This window comes from Tachyglossus aculeatus, chromosome 2, assembly GCF_015852505.1.
Source record: "Tachyglossus aculeatus isolate mTacAcu1 chromosome 2, mTacAcu1.pri, whole genome shotgun sequence".
Lineage (NCBI taxonomy): Eukaryota > Metazoa > Chordata > Mammalia > Monotremata > Tachyglossidae > Tachyglossus > Tachyglossus aculeatus.
Genome location: NC_052067.1, coordinates 51,190,206 through 51,198,475, shown reverse-complemented (window position 1 = coordinate 51,198,475; position 8,270 = coordinate 51,190,206). Strand labels below are relative to the sequence as shown.

Sequence of the window (8,270 nt, the reverse complement as noted above, 5' to 3'; positions counted from 1 at the left end):
GATCAGGTTGTCCCATGTGGGGCTCACACTCTTAATCCCCATTTTACAGATGAGGCAACTGAGGCACAGAGAAGTTAAGTGACTTGCCCAAAGTCACACAGCTGACAAGTGGCGGAGCCAGGATTAGAACCCATGACCTCTGACTCCCAAGCCCGGGCTCTTTCCACTTAGCCCCACTGCTTCCCATCCTAAGCTGTGAGTATAGATGTCCAAGTATGTCCTAGTGTCTCCAGTGGATTCAGAGTCCCGGATGGATATGGGCCATGGCCTGACCCACTGATGGTTTTGACCTTGGTCTTCCCCAGCAGAGTCTTGACCAAGGTTTTCGATTCTTATTGCCTATCGCCCTAAAGTGCCAAATACTGGCAGAGTTATAGCAGTAAATCCCTACTGTTTAACGACAAACAGGTCAGACTTCATTGACCTCCTGAATTCCGGTAGATTCTGGGGACTTTTCCAAACTTGCAGCCCTGTAAAACACAAGCAGGGAAGAGAATGGCCCACCCTCGGCAGCAGTGAAGACCTGACTCCCCCCCGGCCAGATCAATGGGAACGTCTGTGTTTACGAGTCTTCCCCACGCAGTCTCCGTTCCAGCCTTAGAACCAGGAGCCAAAGGCCAAGGGACCCATTTCTCCGGGTTTCTGCAGACGAGACACAATTTATTAATACGCGACTCCGCAGGGTGCAGCTCATAAATCGCCTGTTGAAATTTACCAACTGAGATGGCACTGGAGGAAACAAAGGTGAATCGCTGCCATTCTTTCAGCCCCACGAGCAAACTGCAGCAGAGGGAGAGGCATAAATCAGATCACTGGTCTGTGGTAAGAAAGCAAACAGTCGCGTTGGTCCATGGACCATTGTGAAACATTGATTAGCTCGTGTTTGCAGGAGTCAACGCTGCGCCCCGTTGTCTGACCAGTGGTTTCGGGCCCAGGACCTCCCTGGCTCCGACGTCAGGGCTGCAACCTCCTGGAAAAGGAGCACGGCACTCCACGGGGCACTTCAATAGAAAACAAAGGAATATTCTTATGGGCCTGGGAAAAGGTAAGTTTGGCGGCTTGGGTTGTCTGTGGCCTTCCCAGATCCATGGGTCACCGCCGAGGAGCCCTCACCCGGGTTTCCCATGACACTCTGGGGCCTCCGTCCTGGGGAAGCAGGGCAGATGGAAACTCAATGCCACCAACCCAGCTGGATGGGGTGTACGCATGAACTTCCTGAACCTCAGGCCCTCCGAAAGTCACCTAGTCCATTCCCCTGCCTTTCAGCTCTCCATCCTCTGCCCTCCTTTGCTTTCAGAGCCTCCATAGGCGGTTACTTTCACAACCTCCACGGGGTGCCACCCACAATTGCCTGCCTGTCTCCTGCACTTGGTACTAGAATGCGGTCATGTCAGGAAAGAGAGGAGTGGTTATCACTATACCTAGTCCGCCCTTATGGAACTGAAACGACCATTTTCTAGGTCTTTCCCAATCCAGGGGTTGCTGCAATCAAGTGGTCAATCAGTGGTATTTCTTGAGCTATTACTATGTGCAGAGAACCATTTTGAGCACTTAGGAGAGTGCAATACAATAGAATTGGTAGAAATGGAGACTGCAAGCATCTCTCTCCCCTCTCAGGGTCACACCTGAGAGTTTCCAGTACTCTACCAGTCTCGACTATGGGAGGGAGAGTCAAACAGAGGCCTACCCATTCCATTTCTTAGCTTGGCCAGTGGCTAGCAAGTGGAAGACAATCTGCTACAAGTCAAAACTCACCTGTGCTGTACAGGAGAGACATAAGAGAGAGTCAAAGGCAGAGACTCAAGTTACTGCACCAAGGACGCCATGGGAAACCACTTCCATATTTTTACCAAGAAAAATCTATGGATACACTACCAGAACAACTGCAGATGGAGGTGGGGTGTTCTGGGAGGGATGTGTTCATGGCATCGCCATGGGTTGGTGACAACTCGACAGCATAAAACAAGGCAAGCTTCTCACTTGACTGTAAACTCCTCTTTAGGAACTCTAGTTCCTTGTGGGCAGGGAACATCTCTACCAATTCAGTTCTGTTGAACTCTCACAAATGTCTAGACCCGTGTTCTGCACACAGTAAGTGCTCAATAAATACCATTGATTGATTGATAGCTCTGGTCCATTCATTAATATAACTGTTGCTACGTGGCCTGGGAGTCAGGAGACCTGGTTTCTAATCCCTGCTCTGTTACTTGTCTGCTGTCTAATCTCACGCAAGTCATTTAACTTCTCTGCACTCAGTTTCCTCCTCTGAAAAATGAGGATCCAATACCTGCTTTCCTTTTTTTCTCAGAACATGAGCACCTTGTGGAATAGGGGCTGTGCTTGACTAGATTATCTTGTAAAAGCCCCAGCTCTTATAGTACAGTGCTTGGGGTGCTCAATCACCTTGCCCCCTCCCACCTCGCATTGCAACTATCCTACTAGAAGCCAGCCTGCATACTTCATTCCTCTAGTGTTTCCCACTCACTGTGAATTCAATCTTGTCTAACTCGCCGCTGACCTCTCACCCATGTCCTGCCTGGAACAGGCAGGAATGGTTCCTCTTCATATCCGACAGACATTTACTCTCCCCCCTTCAGAGCCTTATTGAAGGCACATCTCCTCCAAGAGGCCTTCCCTGACAAAACCTTCCTTTCTTCATCTCCCATTCCCTTCTACATTGCCCCGACTTGCTCCCTTTATTCATCCCCCCCTTCCCAGACCCACAGCACTTATGTACATATCTGCATCCTGTAAGCTCATTGTGGGGAGGAAATGTGTCTGTTATGTTGCTATATTGTACTCTCCCAGGTGCTTAATACAGTGCTCTGCACGTAGTAAACACATAATAAATGACTAAGAACATGATGAGTGCCTAGAAAATACCGCTGATTATTTCACAACTCTATGACCTCTTTCCATGGCGTTAACTACGTTAACTATGGCCACCTTCTGCGGCATTAACTGGGTCTTCCAGAGCAGCTAGCTGTGACTACCGCCCAAGTGCTGAATGTGGCCATCTGGTCCAGCAGTTTTCCTCCCTGAGCCTTCCTGCAAGCTCGTCCCTACGGAACAACAAGAACCAGAAGGCAGAATGTTCTGTTCTCCAACAGGGCTCTCTAAGTGCCTGGAGGCTGCTAACAATCTCATCAGAGGAAAAGCAGTTTCCCCTCAACCAGGATGGTCCGGGGGTGGGGAAAGGCCTGGCCCAAGAATCTGCCGTGGACCCCCAACAGCCTAGACTCTACTTCAGACAACGCCAACCAGTTGTTTGCAGTTTCCCAGCAATCTGCTTCTGGTGCTCAATCACTCATCGTTCAATCAAATTTACTGAGTGCTCACTGTGGGCAGAGCACTGTACTCCTGACCACTATAGGCACTCCCCACTGAATCCAGAGGAGCAAGGAAGAGGCCAGCTTCGCAGGACCCCCTGATTTTGGCCAGTTCTGCAAGGCAGCAGTGACCTGTGAGTTTCAGGTGGGCCCTAATCAATCAATCATATTTATTGAGCACTTACTGTGTGCAGAGCACTGTACTAAGCACTTGGGAAGTACAAGTTGGCAACATATAGAGACAGTCCCTACCCAACAGTGGGCTCACAGTCTAAAAGGGGGAGTACGGGGAAGTGTACGGGGAAGAGTACGTAAGATTACAGGGAAGTGGTAGCAAGATGATTGTCTCCAGCTCTTCCTCCAAACCCAGAAAAGTGGCATGGCCTTGTGGGAAAACCATGAGCCTGGGAGTCAGGATGCCTGGATTCTCATCCCATAACTGTCACGGTCCTGCTGTGTATCGTTGGGTAAGTCACTTAACAGCTCTGAGCCTCAGATTCTTTGTCAATAAAAAAAGGGATCCACTGTCTGCCTCTCTCCCCTTTAGGCTGTGAGCCCCATGTGGGACAGAACTGTGTTCAACTAGATTTTCTTACACTTACCCCAGGACTTAGTGTGGTGCATGGTATGTAGTAAACATTTAGTAGTTACAACAATTGTAAGAATAATGATAACAGCAAATTATTAATAATAATAATTTAATCTGTGTGCTCAGAATGAGCTAAAAGCATTTCTAGTAACTTGAACTAGCTACAGGAACCACCAGAGGTGGGATTGGGAAGGGAAAGACAGGCAGAACTGGGAGCTGGGAGACCTGGGTCCTAATCCCCACTCTGCCACTTGCCTGGTCTGTGACATTGGGTGAGTCACTTGTCTGTGCCTCAGTTTCTTCATCTGCCAAATGGGTGAGAGGTGGAATGGGAGGGGATGCAAATGGAGCTCAACATCTCTTCAACCCCTCAAATCTCTCCTTCCTCTTCCCATCCCAGATTCAGAGCTCTGCCAGCTAGGGGCACATCGTGGGTCTGACCAGGCTTCAGGGGAACAGGGCCTCTGCATTTTCTCTCTGCCATCAGTGCCACTCAGGGTTGAAAGCTGTGCCAGAGGACAGAACTGGGGGACTTGTAACAATAATTTTAATGGTATGTATTAAGTGCTTACTGTATGCAGAGCAATGTACTGAGCTGGGAGAGAATACATGCATGAGAATGCATGGCTCCTCGCCCACAGGGAGCTCACAACCTAAGAGTATGTGCAGAGCTACAGCGGCAGAAGGGAAGGAGGTAGTTACCAAGTCTGAACAGGCGCTGCTTTTATCCGCAGCCTGAGTGGCAGATATGATCCCTGCCTGCAAGCAGCTTACAGTCGAGCGAGGGAGACAAACGTTAAAATAAATTATAGCAACTGATAGTAAGGCTTTGTTCGTAAGTGCTTTTGAGGAAATTGAGGCTCATAGAGGTTAAGTGAGGTACCCAAGGTCACACAGCAGGCAAGGGAAGAGCCGGGGTTGGAAGCCCGGGGTCTTCTGATTTCCAGTCTGATCAATCAATCCATTGTATTTATTGAGCGCTTACTGTGTGCAGAGCACTGTACTAAGTGCTTGGGAAGTACAAGTTGGCAACATATAGAGACAGTCCCTACCCAACAGTGGGCTCACAGTCTAAAAGTCTAAAAGTCTGATGTTCTTTCTACTAGACTATTTTGTTTCCCAGTGTAAATAACCAAAAATGAATTAATAAAATAATAAATGAATGAAAACAGATGTACACAATTGGCATGGAAGTGTACATGAGTGGAGAGTTGTAGAAAAATCAAGGGATTCTTTAACACTCCAGTATCAAGGGTAGGGAAGGATGTAGTCGAGAAGCAGCGAAACACAGTGGAAAGAGCACGGGCCTATGTGTCACAGGCCCTGTATTCTAATCCCTGTCTGCTACCTACCTGCTGTGTGACCCTGGGTAAGTCATTTAACTTCTCTGTGCCTCATTTCCCTCATCTGTGAAATGGGGCTCCAATACCTGTTCTCCCTCTTACTGAGACCGTGAGCCTCATGTACACTGTTTGGCATATAGTAAGCATTTTACAAATACTATTATCATCAGCAGCATCATTATTATTAAGTGGCCTGGTGAATTTGAGGTTCTGGGGAGAGTAGACTTCTTTGGACCTGCCCTTCTCCACCCTGATTCCTGGATGCTTTCTGGGAATTTCAAGGAACCATCTGTCAGCCATTCACCTCCATCACTGCCAAACTTTTTCCTAGTCACCAACCCACTGTGCCCTGGAGCTCTGACTGCAGATGGCAAGACTGATCCAGGGCATCTCCAAAAGTGAGAGACCTAGAAGCCGGGGTGAGTGGCAGTGTGGTCTAGTGGATAGAGTAGGAGAATAGGAGTCTGGAGAGCTGAGTTCTAATCCAGGCTCCACCACTTGCCAGATGTGGTATTTAGGGTAACTCACTCACTTTCTCTTGGCCTCAGTTTCCTCCTCTGTAAAATGGGGATTCAATACCTCTTCTCCCTCCCACTTATGGAAGGGACATCTCCTCCAAGAGGCCTTCCCTAAGCCCTCCTTTCCTCTTCTCCCACTCCCTTCTGTGTTGTCATCACTTGCTCCTTTTATTCATCCCTGCTCCCAGCCCCAAAGCACTTATGCCTGTCTCCCCCTCTAAATTGTATGCTCGTTTTGGTCAGGGAATGTGTCTGTATTGTTATGTTGTACTCTCCCAAGTGCTTAGTACAGTGCTCTGCACATATCACTCAATAAATACCACTGACTGACTGCTCTACCCCACTCCCCGCCACACAGCACTTGTGCATATATGTACATATTTATTATTCTATTTATTTTTATTAATGATGTGTATATATCTTTTTTCTGGCATTTATTAAGCGCTTACTATGTGCAAAGCACTCTTCTAAGCACTGGGGAGGTTACAAGGTGATCAGGTTGACCCACGGGGGGCTCACGGTCTTCATCCCCATTTAACAGATGAGGGAACTGAGGCCCAGAGAAGTTAAATGACTTGCCCAAAGTCACACAGCTGACAATTGGCAGAGCTGGGATTTGAACCCACTACCTCTGACTCCAATGCCTGTGCTCTTTCCACTGAGCCACACTGCTTCTCTAATCTGTATCTATAATTCTTTTTATTTACAATAATGCTCCTGATGCCTGTTTACTTGTTTTGATGTCTGCCTCCCCCCCTTCTAGACTGTGAGCCCATTGTGGGCAGGGATTGTCTCTATTTGTTGCTGAATTGTACTTCCCCAGTGCTTAGTACAGTGCTCTGCGCACAGTAAACACAATTGAATGAATGAATAAATCTCTTAGGCTGTAAGCCCCATGTCAGATGGAAAACACGTCCAATCTGATAATCCTGTATCTGCGCGAGTGCTTTGCCATAGCAAGTGCTCAGAAAACGCCACTATTATCTTCACGATGATGATGCTGTGAAGGTTTGTCTCAGAGGAACTGAAGCATCGGCAGCGCATCTAGGATGGAAGGCATTCTCAGACAACAGAGTCATGCCCATCTCCCCAAGCCAAGGCTATAAATATTCAGAAGACAAAGCACGTCTGTGTCAGCAGTCTCAGACCAAAAACCACTTTGCAACTCACCAGCTATTAAAAGGAAGGAGGTAGAAAACGCAAACCCCAGATTAAAAATTAACCTTTGGCTTCCAGCTGTTTCGAAAAGAAACAGAGCGAAGAGATGAAAAGACGGATTTTAGAAAACTCTGAATAAGGTGCAGTGCCTGTCCAGTGGACTCAGCCATAACAATAATGATAATTATGGTATTTGATAATATGTGCCAGGCACTATACTAAGCACTGGGGTGGATACCAGCAAATTGGATTGGATACAGTCCCTGTCCCACGTGGGGCTCACAATCTTAATTTCCATTTTGCAGATGAGGTAACAGGCACAGAGAAGCAAAGTGACTCACCCAAGGTCACACAGCAGACAAGTGGTGGAGCTGGGATTAGAACCCATGACCTTCTGACTCCACTATGCCCTGCTGCTTCCCCATCTGAGTGACAGGAGAAGCCTGTGCTGTTTCTTATTTATTCACAAAGACTGTGGTGTGGTGGACCGGGATATAGGAGAATATCTGAGCCCCATGGGCTGGGGACCATGTCATTCCTACCTAAGTTCAACTTCCCACCTGAATTCCACCCTTGCTCCCGCCATTTGCTTGCTGTGTGACCTTGGACAAGTCACTTAACTTCTCTGTGCCTCAGTTGCCTCATCCGTAAAACGGGAATTAAATACCTGATCTCCCTTCTACTTAGACTGTGAGCCACATGTGAGATAGGGACTGTGTCCAACCTGATTAATTGGTAATTACCCCAGAGCTCAGAACGGTGCTCGATGCATAGGATACAAATACCTTTACAAAGAAAAACAAACCAAAAACCTAAACCGTCCCCTGAGGAGGTGGTCAGAGCACTGTACAGAGGTAGCATGTTGTATTGGGAGGGCACCGGCCTGGAAGCTGGGGAGCCTGGGTTTAAAGTCTGAGCTCTGCCACTGGCCTGCTGCGTGAGCGTGGGCAAATCACTTCACTTCTCTGTACCTCAGTTACCTCATATGTAAAATGGGGATTAAGAGTGTGAGCCCCATGTGAGACAAGGATCTACCCCAGGGCTTAAAACAGTGCTTGGTACATAGTGAGCGCTTAATAAGTACCATAATTATTATTATAATAATTATTACATAACCTCTCTGCCCCTCAGTTTCCTCATGATAATGCTTGCCTTTACCTACTGTACAGGGTGGTTTTATTTTAATGGTATTTGTTAAGTGCTTACTGTGCACCAGAGTTGTTAGAGTAACAGTTTAACGAGGGTGTTTGGGGAATAAAATCATTGCACAAATACCACAGAATCCTACCTGCCTTTCGCGGGACCACTCTGCAGAAGCAAAACTGGGAGAAAG

At 47.7% G+C, this 8,270-nt stretch overlaps 1 non-coding gene across 1 annotated transcript; it reads left to right on the top strand.

The window, feature by feature from the left end:
• The first annotated feature begins 1,607 nt into the window (after positions 1 to 1,607).
• LOC119924607 lies at positions 1,608 to 1,745 on the top strand. The gene has a single exon (XR_005449311.1). It is a non-coding gene; the product is annotated as a small nucleolar RNA SNORA7 (small nucleolar RNA).
• Positions 1,746 to 8,270: the final 6,525 nt, after the last annotated feature.